Below are 27,485 nucleotides of genomic sequence, written 5' to 3' on the forward strand. Positions count from 1 at the left end.
AGGATTTTATTCTGTCCTCTTAGGGCTGCTGATGTTCTGAACTGAATGCATGCAGATATTTCGGTATAACGGCTGCACAGAGACAAAAAGGTCAAATAAAACTACTGAATATGTTAATTTTCATCAGAAGGAGTCGTAACTTCTTAATATTAAGTTGTCCATATGGTGTTTATGGTTGGACTGCAACAGCAGGGCAAGCCCTATAATCTAAAAATGTCACTGACTGACTGAGACAATATCTCCACCAATGATCAGCAGAGTGCGAAGCCGCAGTCTACCGACCCACTCTGGTTCAGGAACTGCAGGAGCGCTTCCAATACACAGAGGCTCGCCTCCATTACAGCGAATAAACTACTTTCAGTACATGTATCATTATTATTAAAGGAGGCAGAGGAATAACATAAGATATAAGACACACTGAGGATAGAAAGCAGGAGAGAGGAATGGAGAGAGAGAGAGAGTCATTGCCGACAAGGCTTCGTACTGACCGCTATGACCAATTCTACATAAACAGATCTTAGTTGCTGATTTTGATCACAATAAACTCCTCAAAAACTCAGAGTCTGGGTCTGACTGAGGCTCAAGCATGTGGCTGAGTCTCTCTGAGGTTTCCTCTGCTAACAACCTTGATGTGCTCTGCTCTTTAACCTTCAACCTGGAACAAGCAGCGAAACAAGACCTGATCCAGAATTGCTCAATGAGAACATAAGCGTAGATGTGCTTCCAGCCCCAGTTTTCCCATTTTTGTTTCACTCTTTATGTGGGAAACCCATGTTAAACAAAATATTAATCTCCATGTCTGGAGAGGAACTTTAAAGCAGCCCAATGAACAGGAGGCAACAACTTCATATGTATTCCTCTACATACATGTTTTTTTTTTTTGATATACTATAGATTCACTTCTAACAATGGTTGTGACTACATCTTACACTGAGAGTATTTCATTCAAAAAGCGTAGAAACACCACTTACTGGCATGAGCTTAAGAGCTCAGAGTGTGCATCTGTCAGACTTTAACATTATGTGCAAAAAATGCCGTAGGGCTGTGATAGTCCTGTGGTCAAAACAGAAAGAGATTCAGTGACCTTTGTAATCTCCCCAATCAGGCCAATTTTTTTAACTTGTGAACCTCCATTTGTCACAACTCAGGGGTTAGAAATACCAACTCCCTCTCATACAGCAGCAGCGCTCATGAACAAAGCAAAATAGTCACCAGTGAACTGTTAAATAAAGAGCTTGTTCCATTGACGCTTTAAATTGCAGCATGTGTATTATTCTATATACAAAAATGACACTGTATTAATAAATCACTTAATGGGTACATCTTATGTTGACAAGGGACTTGGAAAATAATTACACTACCTTTTTTTTTTAATTTTTGAAATTATGTTGGACAATGAAAAGTTATGGCAATATTGTGTAGTTCTTTAATTCCCACGTTAGAAATATTCCCCTGAAAGACACTCACAATTTTAATGCTAATAATTGTTCAAATAAACTGTACAATTAGGTGTTAAAGTGGGCAATTGGTGCACCTCCAATTAAGTGCTGGTACGAACTCGACAGTCTTTAGTCAGTGCACAGCAGGTTGCCTCAACAGGCAAAAGTGTGAAATTTGCCTACAGACACCAATGAAATGAAAAGCTAAGAAATCATATGAATAATGAATGAATATTTACTCGAGTTTAAAGGAAAAGTTTTTGGGGAAACACGTTTGTTTGTTTTCCTGTCATGTTTTCATGTTTGTACTTTAAATATGAAGCTGCAGCCAGGAGACGGTTAGCTTAGCACAAAGACTGACAACAGGGTCTGTTCAAAGGCAATAAAATCCACGTACCAGCAGTTCTAAATCTCACTATTTAACACAAAGAGGAAAACAGATAAAATCACCATTCAACAGGGGATTATCTGTCAGACTATTTCTTGGTTGGGAAAGGTTGGACAGCAATCAGCGGAAGCTGCACAAAGTTACTGGTCTTGACCAAGAAATAGTTCGACACACTGCAATGGCATCTTTTCCTTTGAACTATGAAGTTCTTTAAAAGAAAATTCCTCAGGAAATCACCAACTGCTGATTAACTCAACACAACTAAATTAACTTTTTTAATCACACCACACTGTTTCTGCATGGAGACAGATTTTGTTGCAACATGTCATAATTTAAATCCATCCTGAGGAATTCTGGGTAGTTACAGGGGCAACAACATACAGCTGCTCTCCTTGAGCATTGTGCAAGAGAAGGAAAATGAGAGCTTTTTTTCCTCCAGAGTACATTTTGGGAGTCCATGTCCAGATATCTCCCAGTTTTTAATTTGAATAAAACTCTGTTCTGATACACTGACAAAATGGCTCGCTGGCTCCCTTACCACTGGGTACAAAGAGAATGAAATATGCTGATGTTGTAGTGATTTTGTCACTCACCTTGAGGCTAGCCAGTGACAGACCCTCCCAAACCCACTTAAACCTCTCTGCCTCTCTAAGTACAGAGAAATAACAGAGCAGTCAGGACGCTCCCCTGTGCTACTGCACGCCGCTGTTTGAAATGCAATGAAGGGTGTCGGTTGCAGCTGATGGGCCTGATCACTGGGCCAGCAGTGTTTAATTATCATGTCATATTCTGCACACATTTCAATACCACACTGACAACACTCCCAAAGCCAATACTTTGAAGCTGTGGACTGATTATGCACAACAGTAAAATAGAGTTTAATAATCAAAGAAGGTTTTTGTTTCTTTATCTTTGTCCTTAAAAACACTGCAACTGTCTCAAGGATTACAACAGAATACAACATTGACACTAACTAAGACAACAGAGATAAAACACCTCCTGTGCACCAGCTAAGCAACATCTTAAAATGATCACTGCAGAAGAGGAAGTCAAGGAGTGCATCTCTCCATCTGAAGAGGCATTGCTGCTGCCGTTTCTAGATTACACCGTTGCTAAAAGTTTTGCCACTCCAACAAAAGGAGACAGTTCCAAGTGTTCCAAGTGTTCCCTCACATTCACATGCTCCCACTCAGTGGGAAGCTGCAGGGCGTCCGAGGTTGAGTTCAAGCTTGGCTCACTCCCTCACTCTGTGCTCCTGCCCCGCGGCACAGGCATCACTCAGATAAACACACCCACACCGACATGCAGCGCTGCACATTACAATAATACTCGCACTTAAAAGCACATTTTTACATGTGATGCTCATTGCCCTTTTCTCTGCGAGACACATACACATACACACAAACACACACACAAACACACCAGCGTACATGGGTGTATCAATGTGCCTGTATGGCTTCCAAGTAGGTTTGTACCACCCACGCAAGTACCAGACCCCAGCTGTGTTTACAGAAAAACAAACCCCGCTGATGAACTCAGAGACGGTGGCCAAATACCAGACTTCTGCATATACTTATGCTACAACTGAATTTATACCCAGTATGTACATTTTTTCATAGCATGTAAGTGTTGCATTTTGGGAAAGAATTTAATATACCGGAAGAGTAAACCAACTGAAAACAGCTATTTCAAACATGAAGATTTGTTTTTCGTTATAGTTTTCCTGGATTCATTTCTGACACACTACATTGTTATAATCACAGATGTTTTTTTATTAATTTGGGGATAACATTATTTTCAGGAGTTTCCCTACATTTCCCAAGACCTTGAGTCAGACACTTTGATGATGCCATCAATAGGCTAACTAAGTGAAAGTGAGATCAAGTCAAACAGGTCCCGAACAAGCCCACAAAAGAGCGCCAGGCTGTGAGACGACTTAGCCACAGAGGTCGCAGTGGGATTTATAGGTTACATGTTTCCGACTGATTTTTTTTTTTTTACTGTACAGAATTATTACAATAATATAGATGCAAAACGATCACACACATTTCACATTTGTGGGGCCAAACAACTTGTTTTGGAATAAATGGGGCCTAAAGCAGGAAAACGGCAAAATTGTGCAAGTGTCGTGTTATTCTTTTGTTTAAATCATTTGAATCTTTATTTGAAAAGGTTAAATCATTGCACAAAAGGACCCGCAGAAAAGAGTTATAGTCAACAATACTTATTCAGTAACATCCATCGCCCAATATTAACAGCTTGGTAACATTAGTAACTAGCTATTCCTGATCAGACAAGAACCAGCAAAACCCCTGAGGATAGGAGTGTTTGAGCACTGATATGTTCCATTATATCAGGGAGAGCACATTATTCCTTCATCCAGAACCTTCAAAGGCTCGCTTTGAAATACATTTTAATTTGTCATTTTCCAATATAAACAAACTGCACACTAAGACATACAAAGATGTAATATATGTACATACATTGAATTTCCATATATGAAATATAAGACCATATAAAACAAAAAATAAAAAATAAAAATGATATATGGAATCTTTTCAAACTTGGAACAATTTAATATATTCATATTAACATCTAGCCCATACAAATATGTATATGAAGTTTATAACAAATATGAAATACCCATAGTAAAATCTTTATATTTACATATATTAAACAAATATACAGGTATATGATTAATTGTAATGTATATTAGTTGCAACCATATATGTTAACAATATATATTTATATATGGAATATTATCTTATACATTATCTTATATAAATTCTATACGCTTAAATATGTTTTTCTTACTAATTTCTCATTAATTTCTTTCTATCGATAATTAATTTCTATCATCCCAATCTGGGAAAGTGGTCTCAGACTTTTGGACCCCACTGTATATATCATCAACATATATTGAAAAGCTTTGTGATGGATGCATGTAACATGTGTCTACAATATAAGCATCACTCTTGATATACTGTAGGTTCATACATGTCATATATTATATTTCTGTGTAGGGATAGCAGTGGTGTTTCAAGTGGTATTCAAGTCCTACAAGTATGTTAGTCGCTGCCTTACAAAATGAGAGGAGTAATTTCTGATGTGACGCCCTGTAAGCAGGATGAGATTCATCAGTCCCCTGCAAACCTTGTGACTGTACATAGAAAACAGGATGCAAAGAAAAACACTATTAAGTGATGTATCACAGTTACTTTTCTCTTTTACTTTGTGTTGATTTTTAATGAAGCAACATCATTAAGTCTAAAAAGGGGGGAAAAAAGCTGCATTTGGTTTATTATCAATGAAGGCGTTTGCTGAGAAAACAGAAAAAGCTGAATAGGCTTACAGGGCAACTACTGCCAAAAGTTAAGTAAGCATGCAGTTAAAACCAAATGTTGTATCAAAGAGAAATATTCCTTTGAGATGCTTGTCAGTTCCTTTTCATTAGTCTTGAAATGTGCCAGACTTGTGCAGGAAGAGAGATGGCAGGCTGCATGAAGACCAGAATATCCTAAGGATTTTTTTTGTTTGTTTTTTTGTTTATACAAAATACACCACCCCACTCCACAAAAACAACAAAGAATATGAAAAACAAAATACTTGTCTGTGATCCACTGCAGTTGCTATAACAATTCATTTGCTGCTCCCTGACAGTACTTCAATACTATGAGGCTGTTATATTACATTCAGTGAGCAGAAGGAAGGATGGTGAGGGCAGGGAAGACGTCATTTCATTCTCACCATCTCAGGCACCGCTGCCTCTCGCATCAGGGGACAGATCTGCATTGATTTTGTGACAAGTGAATCAGACTCTGCTTTAATTGGTTATGTGCATTTGCAGTCCCCCAAGATAATTGCACCAGGGCATGGCAGCTCAAGACTTGCTGCTGGGACCAGACCAGTGTGATACCCTGTACAGAATAATCACTCCAGCTTGGTGGCACAGAACCAGCCCTGTTTTATCGCTGATGTGTCTCTTGTGTGACAACATTGTAACGCCAATATCATCTTGGGAGGCAAGTGTTTTGGTCAATAGCTGATGTGTGAAGTCAGAAAAACATCCTTGTTAGAATAAGTACTGTGCTGCAGCAGTTGATAGTGAGCTAACTGATGTGGGAGCATCGATCTTCAGGTAGTTTTCATCCAATCAGACACACAGAACAGATATAACACATAGATGTTAGGAATAAATAAATAACCCGGACATTAAACAGCAGTTTGAAATAACTTTCTTGCTGACCTCCACTGTTGACCTTGCTGCAGTGATGGAGAACTGTACCCCAGGGTGTGTCATTATGACATTTCTACCCAATTATTTCATTCTCACTATTAAAACTAGAATGGCACTCAGCAGAGCACATACTCCCACCAAGGCCAAACAATCCTACACGTGAGTCTAATAATAATAATAATGTTAGAAATAATAATAATTATAATAGAAAAATAAAAAGGAAAAATGAACTTCCTGGATCCGCCCCTTTAGCGGGAGCCACACTAAAACTTAATGGTTCCCTCCCTGCCCTCGACCCTATCCCTCCACCAAAATCTGGTGCAAATAAACAGGATAAACAAACAAACCAACAAGGGTGACGACGTAACCTCCTTGGTGGAGCCAATAACTACGATTCAATGATAAAAACTGTAATTCTGAAATCCTTTAGTTAGAGGTTCAACAAAGCACACTTTTGACCATTCCCATCAGCAGTGGTGGGTGTGTGAAACAATACTTTTCAGCCTAGTGTTAAGTAACTCCTCTAATGAGGCACCATGTGGAGTCTTAATTCACTCTTATATTGCATCCATCTAAATCTTATAAATTAGTTAAATGCATTTCCTTCCTCATAAAACCTTTGATGACTTTTAAAGATATTTTAAAACCTCCATGGCTAGCAGCCCTTTTCTCTGCTGCCTCTCGCCTGCACATTGCTACTTCTCTTAGAGCATTATTGCTGACAACTGTTCAGTGAGTAGTGTGAAACTCATCAGCGGAAATCTGTATTTGTTTTGCCTGTGTGCTCGTGCAGGTGCCAGCAGAGCATGAGATACATATAAAACACTCACGCACTCATTAAAACATTGGTCAGTAGCTTCACTGGAGGTTAAAAACTCCACACGGTCAGGTGTGTAGCCTCTTCCTTGCGCAGTCCAGCCCCGACTGACCTTGCCCATCATGTTTCTCCTGGCTTGGGAAGAGCACAGCTGGCCTACACAGATGTGCAGCCAACATGTGAGGGAGTTCTCTGTGCTCCTTAATGTCCATTATCTAATGCAGTATGTGATATTAGTACAGGAGAGGAATATTAACAGCCCTGCGGATTTCTAATACAGCTGGCATTCCCATCCCACTTCTGCACCTTCATCAATCTTCCAACTATCTGTTTATCTAGGTAGATACATTTTAATTCAATCAGCTGGAATTAAAAAAAAAAAAGCTTTATGAAACTGTAATATTCTCTTTTTGAGCCTCTGTAAGAGATTTGATTAAATTCTGGTCATTTTGGAGACCGTAGTTTGTGGTGCTCCTCTACTGGATGGCATCCAATTGTTGAATGACTGCAGTGTTTTGTCCACACCCATAAAAAAAGGGATAAAGAGAAAGTTTTTTTTTTTTTTAATTTACATTTCTTCAAGGAGTACAACTCCAAAGTTCCTAATGATTTTTGAGGAATGTAAAACTGACTAACTCTAATGTTTTTATTAACCTCAATAAGGAAATGTTATTTAGGTCATGTATTTATAGTGGCGACCAGTGGTTAAATGACCAGAAGGAAAACATGTACACAAAAATGGAAATGGAAGATAGATGACTAGATAAACAGAACATAAAAGGCAACAAACAGGGGTAAAGATTTTTTTTTTTTCCATTTTAATTTAATGGTGGGGAATGGCCTGCCATCTTTTGAGAGCGTGCTATAAAAATGTAAAAATGTACCCAACAATGTCCCTTGCCATCTCCCTGGGGGTTTTGAGCTGGAGAATCAGGCTCCCTCATCACATCCCCATAGCACTGACAGCAAACGGCACAGCAGCATTGTGAGTGCCACTCCATCACAGGGGACTAGTGGTACCGCTACTCATGTCAGTTTGCCGTTCTCTCTCCTCGCCGCTAAAAATAAGATGTTAAACCCTTCGAACAACCTGCCTCCCATATCACTTCGTTTGCTAAGTCGTCTCAACAGGGAGACTCTAAGAGATTCCATCTATGCCATCAGCTTTGGTGTAACTCTTCTCTATCCCACAGACACTAGGGAGGCAACTGTCAGAATCTAAAAAAGACATGTTATGCATTGAAATTATTACCTCTGTACAGCCTCACATCAGTCACCGTGGAAGGTGGTGTGCAGGAGATACATCTTTTCAAGGTCTTTTCATGAAGGTAGGTTTCTGATCAAAGACTTCAAAATATTTCAGGATGGTTGTGATGCCATGATTTGTAAACCCACACCAAAAAAAATCATCTCTTTTGTGGGTAACACAATATTTTCAGGCCCACCTAGGAGCTCTGTGGTTGCAGATAAACTTTATAAACTTTTATAACCCATACTCTACGTATGCAAAGCTCTTTGTCCTCCACTCTGTCAACACTGTGAAAGAAACAAGCAAAAAATGGAAACCACCTCTGCTTCTTGTCCATCCCTTCTTCTCATGTCCTCTGTAGCCCCATCACAGTCAATTAAATTCAAGCTTGTCAGATCAAACGGGCTTACTTTGCCTTTCCTTCTCGCACGCACACACACACACACACACACACACACACACACACACACACACACACACACACACACACACACACACACAAGGACACAAGGAAGAGAGGCAATGCCTTTAAATTCCAGTGAGGAGAAGAAAGCTGACATTTGCGGACAAGCATCAGTTCTGCCCAGAGATGCTGTGACGCACATGCACACTGTCCAGTGCACTCAATTAACAACATGCTCCGTGAAAGCCTTTGATCTGCTTTCATATGCCCTGGACATGGCTCAGCACTTATTGTGCAACACCCACACAGACATACACACACACACACACACACACATATCCCCATGAGTGCAAGAACAAAGTGCTCACATAGTAGGCACATATAGTCCTGTACTACAAAAATGGGAATACAATGATGCTTTCAATGTCAAATATCATCTTTTTTATTGCGAGATTGTTCCACTATCACCGCACTATTACTGCTCCTTGCATATATGTGCAATTTGTCCTCTTTCAAGGTCTCCATGGCAGGCCAAATAATTTCCTTATTCATAATTTCACTCAAAAATTTCCCTGAAATTCTTCAACTGCGCTGGCAAAGCTGTGAGACCACTTGCGGTGTCAGAGCTTTCAACAAGAGGTAGTGTGAACTGTCTGTTAATTGAGACTCTTTGAGTAAGACGCTGAATTACAAAGTATTGTTGTTTAAGGTCAAAACAGGGGCACACCAACGCACAATATGTCAACATTCAAGTGACAGAGCCTCAGTTCTCTATCTTAGTACTTGATGAACTTTGTTGCCCATTGTGATTCTGTTTTGTTAGAAGGCCCAGAGCGTGTGAATGAGTGAATGACTCTACCTGAGAATAGATCAACCTGTTCTTATGAGCTTAGTGCATCTGAAAAACGTCAGTCCTGGACGAGTAACAAGGTCAATCTACTGAGGGTGATTTCGGTAATCGACAGTGGTGAAATGAAAATCTTATAAATTCTTCATTGTTCCACATAATGATTCATCTGTTATCTTGACAAGGCAGGTAGATGAGATCAGTGCTCAATGAGAAGTTTAATAAAAGCATAATTGCTTAAAATGTTTCTGCTCAAAAAAAAAAGAAAAGAAAAGAAAAAAACTTTTGATATCCGCCGTTTCTGTTAAATCAAAGTCTTTGACTTCTAATCAAACAGAGACAGCAACGCTGTTATGTCTCTTCCCCTGGCTTTAATAAATTAGCAAATTAAATGTCAAAGCGCACTTAAATGGTAAACAAAGAAACAACAGATAGCTTAAAAACAGCTGTGAGCTCTCCTGAATGACTGAGCAAAATTTTAGGAAGCCAGAATTCGATACGTTGACTTGTTCAACAGATGTGTATTTATTCATTGTAAAGAGCTTGTTTAGATCAGATCCCCTCCCACCCCACCCTGCAGCCGCACAATTTAAAAAACCTAGATGGCGCCGGGTTTGGTGTCGTCTTCATTCCCTCCCACAGCCCGTATATGTCACTGCTCAAGACAGAATGACACACCTGGGCGACATCAAGGGACACTTTACTTTAAAGTCATAATCAGCCCATACTGACAGATCAGGTCAAATGTGTTTCTGCATTCTCACACAGCACTAAGCATTCTGTCAGCATGTGTCACAAATACATACATTCAACATGACAGAGGCCTCCAACCCAGAGGTGAGGGGTTTCCTCTCTGCCACTCATAATTCCAAATATGACCTCTTGAAGATGTATGAGGTCAAGAGGGCATAATATGCGCTAATCATGCTGGTAATTTTAATCAGACATTTACAACTTGAAATGATAAGGCAGGGGAGGGGGCTGGCTCTCTTGTATTCCCACTGTAAGAGAGGACAAAAGAGTCCTCGGCTCTTCTCTTGGGCCTTTCAGAAAAGCACCATCAACGTGAAGACAGTTTACGCTGACTTCAGAGACACCCACCCTTCCTCTACCTATTTCATGGACTCTTGACATCAGAAATACAAGGATGAACTTTTTTCCCCCCACGCAAATGGGTATCTAAATGAATAATAAACAAAAACACATTATCTGCTCAGTTTCCTGTGACAGAAAACAAAGTGTCTGATATTGGGATTTTTTTTTTTCCCCCACAGCCTACAGCTCCACTATTTCGGCTGATTTATTTTGTCCATGTTTTAATATTGAGGAGTGATTAGTTTGAAGTTGTGTGTTGTGAATGTGACTGTAATACACTTTTAAGTGTGCTAGCAAAGGTCTTTAGTTTTTGTGTGATTCCATCAGTGGAAAACTTTGGCCTCAGTACTCACAACATGGTTACCTTGGGGTGTTTACACAAGAAGAGTGGCATCAGTATGTGAAACAAAATCTGTGCTGGAATTCGCCACAACTTGCAGACACTAACAAAGTGGAGATATGCAAGTCTTTAAGGCAAACTAACTGCAAACTGTACAAAGAAAGTGCATCATAATGACAGATAACATACGTCATGCAGAAGAAGAAATAACTCTCTGGAGGGTAATTCATTTGCTGACTGGCTAACTCTAGACAACACTAGTTTTAAAACTGCTATACTATCTCTATATTAAAAATGGATCAGGTGACTATGTGTAATGTGCAGAGTTTTTTTGGAGTGATTCGACAACAGATAATTATCATGGACTCTGCAGTTCCCTTCAACTCTGCAAAGCATTTTAGTGTCTTTCAGGTAACTGTTTTGGTTTTCTGATTCTTAACTCTCACATCTCCGTTTTGCCGTTTCCAGATGCAGCAGGCCGCTTTTTCAGCGAAAAGGTTCTAAAAACCCACTGCACACTACCACTACATAGCAGCAGACAAAGTTAGCAACCAGCTAGTGAACACAACTGAGCATTTAGCAGCTAAAGAGGTAGATATTTCCCTCAGGAGTTTGCCTGGGAAAAACAGAGCTAAAAGGAAAATGAATATCGGACTTGCACTCCCTGGTGGTCAGAAACAACTCTGATTGAATGCTAATGTTGCTCTGTATTTGTGTATGTGTGAACGAGCTACTGTTTGCAACCAAGCGTGTCCTGACAACTTAAAAGATGATAATATGTCAGTGTTTATACTGCTGCCCCCAAGTGGCCAAAGAAGACAAATCAGTTAATGCAGGTTTAAAGATTGTTTTAGAGATGAAAATGTTTATGTATCAAGTTATACTCAGTTTCAACCAGAATAACATGCTGAAAAGTTAAAAAAGAAAAATGACTTTATTGGTCTTTCGTTGTGTTAAGCTCTCAGTTTGGAGGCACTGACCTCAGGAACCCAGCATTAGACAAACAAAGGCATTTAATCAATCCACATAATAGACATTTACACGACATGTGTAATGTTGCATCCTCTTCCAGAAGTACACACACACACACACACACACACACACACACACACACACACACACACACACACACACACACACACACACACAGCCACCAAAGAATGGCACAAAATAATCAATGGCTGCAATAATTAAGGGGCAGCTTTGGCAGAGCTTTTCTAATCCTGTGCATAAATGATTTTGGTTAATGAGGGAGCGTTTACAGTAACAATACAGATGCAGCCAACCCAATCCAGGAGCCCAGTGGCTGCCAGTGAAAAGTCTGGCGCCCAGTTGCCCAGCGATCAGTAGGGCTGATCAGGGTCACTGTTTGTGAGCACCATCATAACTAGAGGCTGCCTTTCCTGACGACCATTTTTTCTAAGGAGAGAGAAAGCTGAGAAGGGAGTGATTAGAGTGGCCACCTTGATGGTGCAGGAGGATCACAGAGCATTTTAAGGGTGCCAAGTAAAATTACAGTAGCTCTAACTGTGTGAAGACATCAACGAATGTGTATGAGGTGGTATATTGAGAAAGAGAAAATCCTCTAAAGTGTTTTTTTGTGTTGATCCAGTGTGTAGATAAAAACTACCCCCGCTGACCTGTGCTGATCCGTGTTTGTAAAGAGCACTCTCTGTCAGGGTTCGTCTTGCCCTCATCATTCAGCCGTTGCTTGTGACGGTCACAATGGCCTTTACTTACTTGCTATCTTGGCATGGACATCTCTTTATTCAAACCTAATGACCAATAATACATCTTAACTCAATCACCCCATTTCTATTTAGCCCATAGTCCACTGAAAAGCCATTTCAAGTCATAATCAGTTTTAGCTAAATCAATAACTCCCGGTAGAAGATGAAAATGGGGACTATATTCTCACCGAGTTGTCATTCAGAAGGTCTGCTCTATCAGTCTCTGTTGCCTATTATCTGGCTCAGCTCTATTGTCTACTACTTGATGTTATCAAGCAGCAGTACACAGTATATACACACACACACACACGCACGCACACACACAGAGCTCCGTTGTATAAGTCTTTCAAGGCAAAGTTCCCTCTCAACACGCTGATTTTAATTACATACCACCTTGAATGCTGTTTGCTTTTATATTAACTCTCACTTCACAGCCCCACTGCACATCAGATACTCTTTTCTAAAGTCAACATCGCTTGCAAACCATTGAAAAATTAGATTTAAAATTTTGAGTTAATCATCCCCTACACATGTTGACATTTGTTGATACGGCTGCATCACCGTGGCAAACACAAAATATATTTGCTTTTCACTCTCATTGAGCAGCCACAGAGCTGGAGGTTTAGCTTCCCGTTTCATTTGTTCATGATATTCCGACAGCAGGCCGGGAAAACAGCTGTAGATAATTGAAATTGTGTCATTAAACAATTTTGATTATTGCAGGAAGGATGTTTGTTTATCATATTTACCACTGCAGTATTTCAGTGACAGATAACGCGGTGTTGGCCAGTGTGATGTACATGTTAAATGGAGGCTGCGAGTGTCTCAGAAATAATTGCTTTTGCCTGCATACGCATGAAGCTTCGAGGAGAAAGAGAACTAATCTAATACTCGTTTTGTAAGATACAGTATATACACAGCCTCTGGTGGGTGTGTGGAGATGAGGATGCAAGCACTTCTTCATCTCCAACCATAAAAGCTTCCCTCGTCTTGTTTAAACAAAAGTCTAAAATGTATAGTAGCAATATATCTGTAAATATTTCGATGTGGCAATTGGTATAATGTTGCAATAGATAAAGCATGTGGCATATTGGCTCTCTGTCACACACACACACACACACACACACACACACTCTCTCTCTCTCTCTCTCACAAACACACACAAGTAAAACTGCTAGTTCTGTGGTTGCCCCATTAGATGACATAGCATCAGTTTAGTGCGAGGCATCAGTGTGGTTGGAACAATTTGTTGCCCATTGATATCATTAGCGCTGCTTGACTGAATCTGCAAATAAAATTAGTTACTAAACATTATCAAATCCACTCCCCACTTTCTCTCCTTGACTGTATTTTTCAGAAGATACTGACACGTTGAAATGTGGCTAGGTGAAGAAATTACATCCCTATAGGCTCAGAGAGCCATCATTAAGGATTCAACAGGCTGACAGATGTGTCAATATTTGAAAGGACATTCACAATGGCATGTTCGGTTACCATTTATTTTCAAACAACCAACATCGGCCCCAAATGTTTTCAGTCACAGCTGTTTACCACTAAAAGATCATTGCCAAATCATATTCTGGGTTCTTTTTTATTGCAGGGAACAGGTTCCCTGCACATATTAATAAACTACTGTCATTTTTTTCCGTACAGCGAGTGACCAGTGTATGACCTACACCTGTACAATGTCAGGCAATTCAGCCGTGAAATAAATCTCTTATCAAGCTCCTCATATTTTCTTTTTTGACAGCATGAAGAGGGTATTAAGTCAACTTCATTGTAATTGTTGGAGCTATACTCTGAGGTGTTGTTGTGCTGGACTGCATTGTATTACAATTCATTTCATATTTATATTTTGTCCACAGGCATTTCCATGAAAAGGTGAACAAAACAAAGATCTCCCTGAGAGACTCATCTCTGCATACGCACTAACTGCTGTTTGAAGGGTCAGTTCACCAAATCATATAAAACATATTTTCTCACTTATTGTCGTGTCTAGCCATGCAGATAGTTTTCCTTTTATTATTTTATAAAGATATCCACCGCTCACACTCATGCCTCACCCTAGAATAATGGAGGTGAATGGAATTCTGTTTGTGGGGCTCAAAAAACTGATAATAAAATTCAAAAACCTCAGCAGTGCCGATGTTTCTCCAGAAACAATGTCTGTGGTACTCTGGTTAATCTACAGACCTCGCTGTGAACTGTTTTCATTTAGAGTATTTTCTCCTGAAAACATGGTCCCCATTAAACTATTCACAGCAACGTCTGAAGACACAAACAATAAAAGCCTGCACACTGTAACAGCTCTAAACTTTCCTTGAAGCAAGAATATGTAATATTAGAAAAAAATAGTCTCTCTTTTACCAATAAAAACTTGAACTGTAGCTCAGTTCCATACACTCAAGAGGTATTTTATAACTAGCTGTTTATGGTAGCTAATGTTAGCATGTGTGGCTAGTTATCATTGTGTAAATGACATTGCTGGGTCAGTTTGCTCACATCACTAGAAAAATACACAGAGAAGTGATGTTGTTTACTGCCTGTGGTCCCACATGTCTTCTTTTACAGCAGATATATTGATTCTTTTTAGCAAGAAAAGCAGAAGATTAACAACGGCTCAGTTCCATTAGCTGTCACACTGAGCCGCTCCAATGAGCCAGGACATACAATACCAGGACCCTGGAACTGGCACAACTAAATGGGGCACAGTAATTATTAATTAATGTTATTAACTACACCTGTGCTTTCCTGCTGTGACATGTCAAAATGTCAGCTGTGAAAGAGAGACATTCCCCTCACTTTCAGTCAGGTTGCCTATTGATGATGTCTTTAAAGAGAAACTTGAATTAACACCTGGATGAAAAGCAGCGTTTCAAGCTTGTTGCATTTGCAACCACAGTGTCCTGAGGTAAGCCAGTACATCACTGCAAGAAGGTAAGCGAGCCAACAAAAAAGATTTTTAGGGGAGTTGCAAAGTGGGTGGAGCAACTTTGGGCACCTTTAAAAGCCTCATTCATTTTTACCATAGAAAAAGGCTCACCCAAAAGATTCACCGATGCAGCACTTCAGCCTCGATGGGCATGAACTCGTTGAATTGTCAGTGCAAAAGATTAAAACCTGGTTCATTGATTAAAAAGTCATAGGGACAAGCTTGCGATACAATCTGCGAGTTAAATTCATTCAGTTTTGAGTTTTGTTCACAATTAAGCGTTTTTTATCCTCCACTGCTCTGGTTCGTGCATCTGATTGGCTTTGCCTCCACATCAATAGCAGCTGAGGCTTATGGGTAGTAGTTAGGGCTATGTGCCATGAAAACTGACAAAACATGATTTCTCAGAAACAAAGCTGAAATCACAGCCACAAAACAAACTTTTATGATCATCACATCATCTGCTCTGTATTTCTATGTGATACTGAAGATATAATAAAAACAAAACTTTGAAATGAAGAATGAGGAAATGCTTTTCTTTAACCAGCAGCTCCTCCCACTTCATGCTATGGTTTTAAAATGATCACTTGTGTTCCACTTTACAAGATACCGTATCACCTCCCTATCAAAAAAATCATATTATGTCCTCTGTTTATTTTTATTCATTCCAGAGAGTCTGTTTTCTTCCTCTGCCCCTCTAGCATAAACTCTTGTATACTACAACATTTATTCATAACAGAAAGAAAAACAATCTTACAGAATCCCCAGTGACTGAAGTTCAGATGTGTTCCTGGTGACACCAGATCCTGGGCTTACTTCTTTATCAGGATAGCTCAGGGTATAGAACATGGCAAGGGACAATAGCAGGTCCTGTGTCTTTATACACAGTATAAACCCCATACTTAAGGGGTTGCTGTGGAGTCCAGAACTGACAGGCATGAAAGAGGGGATTTAGATGTTGACCCAAACATCTCTCCACCTGGCTTTGAAGCCTGCGAGTAAGGCCCGTTACCACACTGTCCCACCACTTTGCCTTCTGCTGCAAAGCTTCCAGCACATATCCTCGGGTTCAAATGTAACATATTTTGCTCTTGCTCATCTACTCGTTTCGTTTGCTGTGTGGTTCAATGGTGCATCTGTTGACGGAATAAACAGTCCAAATTCTGCCCAAAATACACAGACCATTAAATCCCACCCCCCACCCACCCCCCGCGGCTACCTCACCACGAAAACTTCAAACGCCGGCCAGGAAACACACAGGTCACTGCTTGGCCAAATCAAGACTTCAATTAGGCAAAAACAATGGGTGCTAGTTCAGGCTACTACTGGCTTGAGCAGACATTCCCACCCACACAGCTGCGTTATCTCTCCCACTACAGACATGCATGCATCGCCTGGAGCTCCTCAGAAGACACACAGTTGGCATTGGACGTTCTTGTTTAATTATAGCTCTTCAGAGTAATGCTGCACATTACCTTAATTTTCCCTCATTAATGATTGTCATAAAGCATCCCTCGGCTTCTCCCTCTACCCCTACTTCCAGTTTGTTGATTTTATTAGTCAAACACGAGGCACAATGGCTTGTAAGTAATGATGTGAAATGACAGCTGCAGGGCATCTGCTGAATTAAAGCCACGGAGTTGGCAGGGTAGAAAGCTGAGACACCTTGACAGCTGGATAGTCTGTCTGCGGCACAGTATCTCTTCTTTTTTCCAGAATGACAATGTGAGAGTCAGTTAAAGGAAGAAGAGACTATAATTTAGAAGTCCCACCCCAGCAAAAGAAACAACCAAGAGTCACTGGTGCTGCCAAGACTTCCTCACGACTGGCTCTGCTTGTTGCGTTGGTGTGAAGACAGTATTGATCTGTCAAACGGACATGCCAAGCTTTTGACCAAAGCCGTCACAGCACAGTGTGTGACACAGAAATGTTCCTTTGTGCTCTTCAACCTGGTTATTTGAGTGATAGTATGATCTGACAGTTTCAGATAAAATGTTCGATTGAACTCCAGCTTTCAAGAGTATCTGTGTGGAGCTCTAATTGTTATGGTCTGGAGTGTGCGGTCAAGAGTTTCGCCTCAGTAACTGCAAACACCTACATCCTCTCAGAACTAAGCTCAAGACAGTACAATCTTCTGGAAATACTTTAAATGAGACAATGATGATATGAACAGAGCAACGCATTCAACAGTGAAAATAGTTCCAAGAGGATTTTTTTTATTTTACTTCCTTCATTCTTCAGAAGCTTTGCTTTTTCCTTTTCCATTGCGCTCACATGACTGACTAAAAGGTTTCTCTAGATTCAGCCCCCATCTTCAAGGGGTCTGTAAAAAGATGTCAAAATATCATCTCCAGCAGGAAGTGTGTAAAGCTGCCTGTGCATGCACTCTGTCAGTTCCTGAGACAGCGTAGTCGCTCTCCCTGACTTCCCCTTTTTTCATCTTGTTCCCAGAAACAGGAGAAGGTTCCACTGACAGTAAGTAAATAAGCCAATTGCTTTTCACTTTTGTAACAGCGGGGCAACTCGAATAGGGTTTGTGTAAATGGAGTAGTGTGCAGATGCAGGAAAAAAAAAAAATTACTCTGTCACATCAAGGGGGCCGGACTACTGAGACATTTTGTTGCAGGGCCTGAGGCCACGGCTTCCCCTCAAGGGGTGAAGCTTCCCCCAGCCCAGCCTACTTGACATGGAGATATCATCTGTGTCGTGGGAAGAAACAGAGGAGCAAGCAAATTTTGTTTTCCCAACAAGATCTTGGCATAAATTCAAACAAACATGTTTGAATACATGAGTTCTACTTGGTGTCCCATTGCACAGAGGAGATAATGTACAGGAGCTCACTGAAGATAGATACTGAGGTAACATAGGATAACAATGTGAAAGGAAAAAAGGCAAATGCTAAGTGACTCTCCACACTGAGGAATACTATAAATTTAGAAACTGAGTGGAGTGTACAGAGAGGGAGAGAGAAGAATACAGGAGGGGACTCAGTGAGTCTGAATTGATGTAAAACTACCTTTTTACAGCTACTGTGTCCAGGAGGCACATGCACAGATACACAGACGTACTGTAGTACAGGTCACACACTCAAGCCTGAAGGGAAGTCCACCAGCATTTCTAAAAAATTTAAGCCCTAATGCAAGAAAAAGTGAAGATGAGAGTGAGAAAAAAAAAGAGGAGGGGAGTGAAAGAGAGGCGCAAAAGCAGCACAAGCAGTGCCCAGTTACATAACTAAAACGCCTGTCCAAATCCCACACCACAGGGACTATTAAAAATGTCTCTGTATAGAGGCTGGAAAGGAGAGCAAAGCAAAGTGGTGAAAAAGTGGACAAGCAGGGAGGGAGGGAAAGGGACTGGATGGAGAGGGTAGATGGAGTGATGATGCACAAAAACTGAACTTTACAGTATCAGCATCACAGTAAATGACTGTTATGATGCTCCCTCAGTTCATTTGTGGAGACAGAAGTGCTTCCAGAGGGTATGAAAAACAGACACACTGGATACTTTCAATATGGTGATGGGCTCTGACAGTTTCACACCATGTCTCCTTGCACTGTCTAATCACTTGTTATCTTGACACTTCAATGAACTCAGAGATGATACCACTCCTCAGTATTCACTGATGAGCAGCCCTTATTCAAAGCAAGAGGTCATCCAATTAAAGGGAACCCAGACAAGGTCATCTGCACCTGTACATACTGAATGAAGAATAGCCAGTCTCAAAGCATGGGGTGTCAGTTCCTTTGTGAGGTTTACAAAAGAGCAACATGAAACTTCAAAGTTATTTTGATATTGGAAACCATACTAGGAATAGTAATTTCAGTGACGTGCTGAACCTTTGATGTTTCTCCTTTTATTTTTTTTTTCCTCCTTCAATGTAATGAGTATCTGAAAAATATTCTAGCATCACCTTTCAAAACACCCCTGTGGTGCTGATTGTGGTCCCTTTAAAAAAACACTTGACAGCTGCAGGACAAACTCTCACCATTGTCTTTCCTAATACATATGGAAATCAAAAAAAAAAAAAAGACAAAGTCACAAATGGTGATTAAGGAGTAGCATGTGGCAATAACCATGTGATATTTTGAGGACAGAGATATATAGAGTCTATAGAGAGAGATATAGAGAGTATTGTGTCGCATTGTGCATTGTCATCATTTTCAAAAAAGAATACGGTTATGCTTAAAGGTGTAATGTGTAAGATCATGCTACTTGATCCACCTCCATAGGGGGCAGCATTTCACCTCTTAGCCCCTGTCCAGTTAACCATGTTTTTGGTTTCCACATGTTCCTCATAATTTATTATTTATATGTGCATTTATTGTTGATAGTTAAAATTGTTGATAGCACTGAAACAAATTATGAGTACATGTAATACAAACAGCATGTTTTTATTTAGCTATAAATATATGAAGGCAAGGGGATACTGCATGACACATGGGTGTCAGGCTACAGCAGCATGAGGAAGGGATGATGACATCATCAAAAAGGCAGAATCAGAAAATAAGGTTTATTGCCAGGTAGGTTTTTACTTAAAAGAAATTTAGCTTGGTGTTTGGAGCAGTATCCAATAAACATATTAACAGGAAAATACAATAAAAAGGTAAAATACTGCAATAGTCAAAAAGATAAATATACATAGATACACATATTAAAAAAAATAAAACAATGAAAAGAACTATGTACAAAAGTGTTGACAAAACCTGCTGAGCGAGATGTGCAAAAGATCACAGTACAGACAATATCTGTTAAGTGCAGGGATAATGCTCCAAGGTGTTACTGTAATGTGGCTGTTGATGGTTGACGAGGCCTGACACAGAAGAAAAGGCAGGTGCTGGTCCATCACTGGGGAGGACTGGACTGGAATTCTGGTCCTGATACAAACAAACATGCGATAGGACAATTAGTTTAGATCATACAAGTTCTTTATATCTAAACATGTTAGGTCTGTTGTGTGTGTATCATAAATAGTAAGGATAGATATGAATATGCTAAAATAAATACAGTATTAGGCAGTGGATCCTGAACCCGCTGGTTCTGGATCAAACAGTCTCTTTGTCTTACTTGTAAAAGAAAAGTTTCTGATGCATCTAGCTGGACAACAGCCACAGGAACAGGCTGTATTCTACTAAATCCCTAAAACGTCTGTCGACATCATTAATTATACATGTATGGCAGTTGAATTGTTTGTCAGTATGGTTTGTCATATTTTTGTCATTTGCACTAATGATACTTTTTGCTATAGACCAACATCAGATGTTACTCACCAGAGAAGTTGCAGCTCTGCATCAAACTGCATCTCTTTACTCGCCTGGAGCTATCTCCAGCAGTGGAAAAACACCAGGATTTACTCATGTTTTCTTCTTTTCTTTGCCGTTGAACGTGGTTCCTTGTCGGAGTGGTCCTTCAGGATGGAGATAAAGATTTTTAGGCGTTTCAGACATCTGTGCGTTTCTGTGATGCTAGTCAGGAGTTGTTTTGGGGTTTTTTTTGTCGAGAGCTTTAGTGTAACTTCAGGCTCCGGAGGAAGCTCTTCTTCTTCGTGGGACTGAGGGCAGACTAGACGCTACACTGACTCACACAGCATCTAGTGTCATAAAGTAGTATTACAACAAGGCCGGGGATGCAGCTAGTTGGTTAGCATGCTCATTTCAGTAGATATCTCTGAAATGCAATAGATGGAGGTCTTCGTCATGACATCATCACTGAGGCTCCTTCCCATACTATTGATAGTGTTAGTTAATTTTTTGAACATTTTAAACAAAAATTCTGGCCAGATCTTACACATTACACTTTTAAGCTTTTTTTTTTTTTTTTTTTTTTTTTTTTTTTTTTACAGCTTTGGTCAATATACAATCTTTGTCTACATAAGGCTGGATTTAGAGCTGTACAAAACCAACACGGTTTTCATCTAGGGCTGGGCAATATGACGATGATTTAAATCAATATCACAACTATATATCACATATATGAAATACTTAAATCTCCATCAAGGTTGTATGACCACACCTAGGAGGTTAATAGGTTCCTGTGCAACACCTTGTTCTCTATCCTCTATCCTGTCCTGATTGGTCATTGTTGATAGTCCATTTATGTTTCTGAAATGACACGGTGTGCAAGTTGTGCCGACAACGATCCTTGAATGACCTATTAAAGGCTCATATTCATGTGGCCACATTAAACTATTAGATGTTTCCAGCTAATGTTGCATTCATAATCTCCACTAAGATCCTGATGGCTACAGTGTCATCATAACCTATAATAGGTACATTTAAAGGACAGTAGCTTGTAAAATATTGAAATTTTTCATCCTGAGAGTATTATAGCCTGGCTCCGGACCTCAGAATGGCTGCCGAAATATTGTCACTTTTTTTCACTGATGCGCTATAATAAAGTGGTACAAAATGGCAATTCAATCTAATTACCAGAATGCAGAGGTTACAGAATGAAGATTCAATGAAAAGAAACAGTTTGCTTGATAGTAAAGTCCTAGTAATGTTTAAAATGAGAAGGAAAAAGTTGTACAACATTTCCCCCAAACTATCTGTCCTCATTTTTAAACATAACCTTTTTCATAATGTGTTATAACTAAAACTGTTATTACATCTAACCCTGTTCTTCCCTGTAGCAATGTTTGAGGTAAACTACAATGAGAGCGAAATTCATATCGCTACATGAATAAGCCCCTCTCACGCACATGATGGAGATAAAGGTTACTGAATGCTGGATTACAGGACAGAATTTAAACAAGTGAATAAATAAATAGACACCCATGTGCTTTTCAGTGGAGGGTTGAAGGTACAAAAATGACAAAAGAAAGCACCTGGCTTATTATACAGCCATCTAACAGGGGCAGTGTTTAACCCAGAGATCAAATCAGGCTACAAAATATCAAACGATTAGACCTTTTGTAGACATTTTGCATGCTCTTACCTTAACTGTTTGGTGCACGGAAGATTGCAGTGAATAAAAGTATATGATCTTTGGACTAGAGATTGCTACCATGCTCACAAGGAGAATTGTACACAGCAAGTCCATCCTTATTCTAGTGATAGTATAGTAGTTGTTAGGGAGAAACAAAACAAAGAACTGAAAACAGTTCATTGAAATTGAATCAAAGCAAAGTTTTTCAGGACCTCTAGCCCTGCCAATGACAATCAGACACTGCAGAGAAAATCACAGTACAAACTCACTACATGACCTTATAATCTACTGCTTCAGAAGACAAACAGAACTTTATCTATACCCAAATCCAATTCAAGTGGAAACAGGATAGGGGCCTGAGACACATTTGTATCTACAGATTCAATCTGTGCTGCTTCTCAGAAGCAACAATGGATTATCACTTTATTTGATTGCAACAATTATTGTAACAATCAGCTTTCCACCTGCCAGACATTTTGACTGTCGGTGCAATTTTCCACCCCCCATTTGAAAACGGAGCACAGATCCTGCCAGACACACTTACCCTCACTCTGTCTCACCAGCTATTTTGCATCCACATGGCCAGTGTTTGCTCAACAGGTCCCTCTCCTAGACTTAGCTGCTGCGTATTCAAACACAAAGTCTTGCATCTGTCTCTTCTCATACAAATAAGCAAAATACCCCTGGCCCAGGAAAAGAACCTGACCCATGAATCTTGAGAAATACACACATTGCTTACTCCCATTCATTACCACATTACCCCAGGGGCCCTCCTCCTTGCTCATTTGTCTCCATGGTGTCAGGGACACAGACTCCACAATGCATAAAGTCTCACCATGTTCCACGAGTCCAAACGAGAAGCACCAGCAATAAAACTAAAACAACCAGCAGACTGGGCAAGGCCATGGCTAAGGTGCTGCCGACCGCCTCTGATCAAAATAACTCATGATGATTTGCAGATATGCATTAAGAAGACCCTGCAGTGTGCTAATGCACTGTCAGTACCCAAGGACTTCATAATGTTAAAGACTATGCTGGTAATTAGCTCTACTCAACCCCCTTGGTGGGACTGGGTCCACATTCAGTTAGCTGCAATACAGACTGTCACAACATAGTAAACGTCTGTAATGACACCATTACACTGATGTATGAAATTCAGTTTGTATGGGATTAGTTTCTTCATTCCCAAATTAACTTGGTGTGTGCTTTAAACAAAGATGACCATTCAGACTAGGAGAATTTTCTAATGCTGTAAAACAAGTACTATTATGTACATACTCACACACAATAACATTTGCTTAGGCAACATGGGAAATAACAGGCATATCAAACTTAAAATGTACTAAACATTTCCTGTTGAGAACAGCAAGAAACTGATATTGTAGTTACAGTGTCATAATAGTTAATTAAGTGTTGATACACAGTATGAGTGTTAATATTCAATATTTCAAGTGTCACAGTATGTGAAATCATTAGCCTAATTTATGTTATCAAGCAAATCAGCTGGCACAAATATATAAGCTGTTGTCTTTAACACCTTAAGCTGCTCCTGAGAATGAGTTTAAAAATTAAACTTTTTTTTTAGCTTGCAGAAAAGAAACCTGTCATTATGTGAAGCAGAATGCCAATGTGAAAAGCAGTTGATTAAAATGGAAGGTGTCCATAACCACGCAGCATTTGATCTCGAAAAGACCAAAGCTGAAGACCAAAGCTAAAGATCTGGAGAGGAAGCCGAACAGGGTGACGGACCAGGAGCCGTCAAGAATTACAATGTGTGTTATGTGTTCAATCTTATGGGCAATTGGCAGATGTGTAAACTTACAAATGATATTTTCCCACGCTGAGACAGAACATGTCAAACCCATAAACACCCGAGTAAAACAGATGAGCAAACCAACATAGCAATCAATGGCTCAACAGGCTGACATCTCTTACTGATACTTCAGCAGCAATGCATTTGGTTTTGTATAGTATGCTTAGAATAAGTTTTAGCAGCAATAAAACTCATACTGGTCAAACCGATGCCAGTGGTGCATTTGCTTTAAAAGGTTCTTGATCAAGTCGATAACCTTTACTCTGTGTTTGCTGCAGGACTCGTGCTGATTGGTCACAACCTGGTATGGTCAAAACCTGGTATGGTCATGGCAGCCTCTAACATCACCATTTTTGGGAAAATTATTCAAATGTCAGAATCATTTTTTAACCAAATATACTGGACCAGCCACAGAAATTCAAGTGGCCCAAGCATTGAAGACCTGATTAGTTTAGGGCATGTTAGACAAACAATCCTTTGAAATCAGGAGCAGGGCAGCTTTTACCTGCACTAATGCCTCTAAGTGTTTATCTGTACAAACCCACGTCACATTCTTCTACAGAAAATTTGTCAAGAGGCAGCCACAGAGGCAAAGTTCAGTAATGCAACAATAAAAGCCACACATAGCCCACCCAACATCCTCATTAGCTGTGTGCAAGTAGGGGGAACAGGAAATTCAAGGATTGAAGGGGCTTTTGCAGCCCTCAGTAGCACATCCCTACCACCAACAAGATGGCCCTGGTAAGTCTCCTGTCTTTTCACAAATTTAGACAGGCTGACCATCAGACCAGACTCAGCCAGTCAAACAAAGCCCTGATTTGCACAACGTGGACTCGCTACAGGTCACCACATCGTCATGGTCAGTAACAGAATTCTGCAATCCATTGCTAACAGTGTTTTATTAACCATTGTAAGGTTGTTGGTAAATTCTTCACACCAAAAGGAACAACCTTAAAATGAAGCAGACCTCACGAATGACAAAAGCAGATATCCGCCTTGCATGTTCGGTCAGTGGAACCTGAAAGAAGCTTTTCTGCAGATGAACCTTGGACAAACTTAGCCTAGCAAACCTCATCAATACAATCCTCTAAGCAAGGGAGTGGAACAGCATCTTTTGGTTACATTGTTGACCTTCCTAAAATCCACACACAATCTATCAGTTTTCCCCTGCTGAGACTAAAGAAGAGCTCCAGGCACCATCAGATGGATCAGTCACTGGATCTGCAACATGCACTCTACACCTACCTAAACTACCACCTTCTTCTGGGGTGGAAACCAAATTCATTGCTTAATAGGATCTCCATCCCCCACATCAGCATCATTTACTGCCTTGTGCATCATTTCATTCACACAGACTTCCACAGCACAGACAACTACAGCCTCATGACCATCATAGGCCTTCAGCGAACGTAAAATACTTTCGTTAGGCGTTAGACTGGTAAAGAAACGGACTTACCTCCACTTCCGGCTCGACGTGAACCTGTCGCTCTCGGTCTTTTCTTAGCTGTAGACATAATACATCCATGGCCGTCGACTGTTCCAGCTTCTTTGGTGATTCCTCGGCTTGACATGAGTTCATTTTAGAGATAAAAGAAACAGAAAGAGTTGGCTTCAGTCTTCAGCGTAGCTCCCATCACGCGGCCAAAATCTTACCACCTGTTCACGCACATGCTTTGTAGCCATTCACACACCTGAAACAGCCCGCCCACCAAATCCAACAGCCAATAGCTACAACCTTAAAAATCAAAAGGGCGCCGCCACAGCATAACCCTTTTTATATAGCCTTTGGCATAAACGTAAATAGCACTATAGCACTACGCCAGCTTTTCAGTTTTTCGGTAAATTGATAAAACAATACTTTCATTAGGAATATGCTCCAAGTTAGACCCATAGCTACAAACCAAAATCCATCAACACCCAGTGAACCAGGATTTGTTGTCCATGTTTTTAAGTTCATCATTGCAGTGGATTTGACTGGTCAAGGATCCATGTAGGTCCTTGAATCACTCTTTGCCAAACCCTTTGTCTGGGATCAGTTCACCTTGGTGACCCTACGAAGAGAAGTTGCCCCCTACAACCACACTGAGGCAGCATTTCTCTGAAGAAAAAATGACCTTGTAAATGATGCTAATTACACTGAATAAACAGGCTACACAAATCTAAAAGTTCATATCCCAGTGAAAAATGTTTTACAAGATGCAGCAGGCCATCAACATTCTGACTCCAACCAATGTCAGGGTCATCATATTGTGAGCTATCACCTAATTCATAGCATGTAAAAATGTAAGATGTTAAAATAAAACTACCTACCTATCAGAAACAGTGAGAAAGAGAGAACAGGCTTCTCACTGCCTGCATTGTTCAGACTCCAAAAAGAAAGGGGTTTTCTAGTCAAACTTCTTAATTACTGCATGACAAATATTTAGTGTAGACATGTCGAAGTTTTAATGCCACAATTTAACTTGTTTACTGGTGTCTCACATTTAATAATGGGAAAATATTATAGTGCAGTTATCCCTTTGATTCCTATTGATTGTTGACATTCAATACAAGTCTTTGGTCGTCTGACAACCATAAATTAATATATTTGGTCTAAACTTTTATTAGAGGTGCTTTTAACTAAAGATGTTGTTTTAGTATTTTTCAGTATAGTCTAGGTGGTGATAGGATGGAAACAGTCCAATGACCCAGGCAGAGCTTCATCTCACAACTTATAATCACATTTTTAATTCTGACCATGTTGTGTGACAATTTCATTTAGCCATGCTCATCTACTGCTAATAAAACAAACAGCAAACTATTCCTGGGTAACAAATGTAATTCAGTCCAGTTAGTCAGCCAGTCTCATTCTAACAAATGCTAAATCAATTATAAATGCATCACAATCTATTTTTTCTTTACTCAACTGGAACTGTGTAATCAGCTTAATCAGAACTTGAAAACAGCTGTGAGTATTGCATTTTTAAGTGACTTCACTTTAGCTGAGGCTTGAACAGTTAATTTTCCTGTTTCATATAAAATACTATGGGATGCCAGGTGTAAATAAAGGCAGACAATAACTCACTGGACCTGAGTCCCAGGGGAGACCCAAGGTTTACCTTGGCCAGTACAAACCTTTTCTCAGCAATTCTACGTACATAAATAAAACATTTCAGTTCAGATGGCCAAAGAGCTACTAGGTCTTATCATCTGTTGTTATTGTATGATTAACTGGGAGTTTGAGGCAGGAGTGGGGTTTGGTATTACTGGCAGGCTTTGACACCATCTACCA

At 40.0% G+C, this 27,485-nt stretch overlaps 1 long non-coding RNA gene across 1 annotated transcript in view; it reads right to left on the minus strand.

Annotated features, from left to right (window-relative positions):
* Positions 1 to 25,971, minus strand: part of LOC130167374 (uncharacterized) — a 161,641-nt gene extending 135,670 nt beyond the window's left edge. Inside the window, exon 1 of the long non-coding RNA XR_008827286.1 lies at positions 25,671 to 25,971. This is a non-coding gene — a long non-coding RNA (uncharacterized LOC130167374). The remainder of the gene's footprint in view (positions 1 to 25,670) is intronic.
* Between the last annotated feature and the right edge of the window lie 1,514 nt (positions 25,972 to 27,485).

This window comes from Seriola aureovittata, chromosome 4 (genome assembly GCF_021018895.1).
Source record: "Seriola aureovittata isolate HTS-2021-v1 ecotype China chromosome 4, ASM2101889v1, whole genome shotgun sequence".
Taxonomy (NCBI): domain Eukaryota; kingdom Metazoa; phylum Chordata; class Actinopteri; order Carangiformes; family Carangidae; genus Seriola; species Seriola aureovittata.